Raw genomic sequence first — 461 nt, 5'->3', positions numbered from 1 at the left:
TTTCACTGACTTTTTCATTAACTGTTCCCTCCTGGTGGAATGACCTGCCCAACTCAATCCGAGCAGCCGAGTCCTTAGCCATCTTCAAGAAACGACTAAAAACACATCTGTTCCACCTTTATTTGACCCTCTAACTCTAGCACTTTCTATTCTATTTTAATTATACTTTATCTATATTTATCTTCGTTTTTTATTTAAAAAAACACAAAAAAAACACTAGCTTTCTATTTTTTGTGTGTATATGTGTGTGTATAATATATATATATATATATATATATATATATATATTTTGCGGGAGTCTGACGAATCATTTTACTCTCCTGCATCCCGCCCACACACGAGTCGCTTCCCGCCCGCACCCGCACTCACCCATTAAGAGTTGTCCCACGCCGAACCCTGTTGTGTTGGGTCCCGCGGGTGCAGGTCTCTATTTTACAGTAAATTAGAACATTTGTTGTGAA

This window comes from Sinocyclocheilus anshuiensis, unplaced genomic scaffold (genome assembly GCF_001515605.1).
Source record: "Sinocyclocheilus anshuiensis isolate Anshui unplaced genomic scaffold, SAMN03320099.WGS_v1.1 scaffold85, whole genome shotgun sequence".
NCBI lineage: Eukaryota > Metazoa > Chordata > Actinopteri > Cypriniformes > Cyprinidae > Sinocyclocheilus > Sinocyclocheilus anshuiensis.
Note: the sequence above shows the minus strand (reverse complement) of the source record.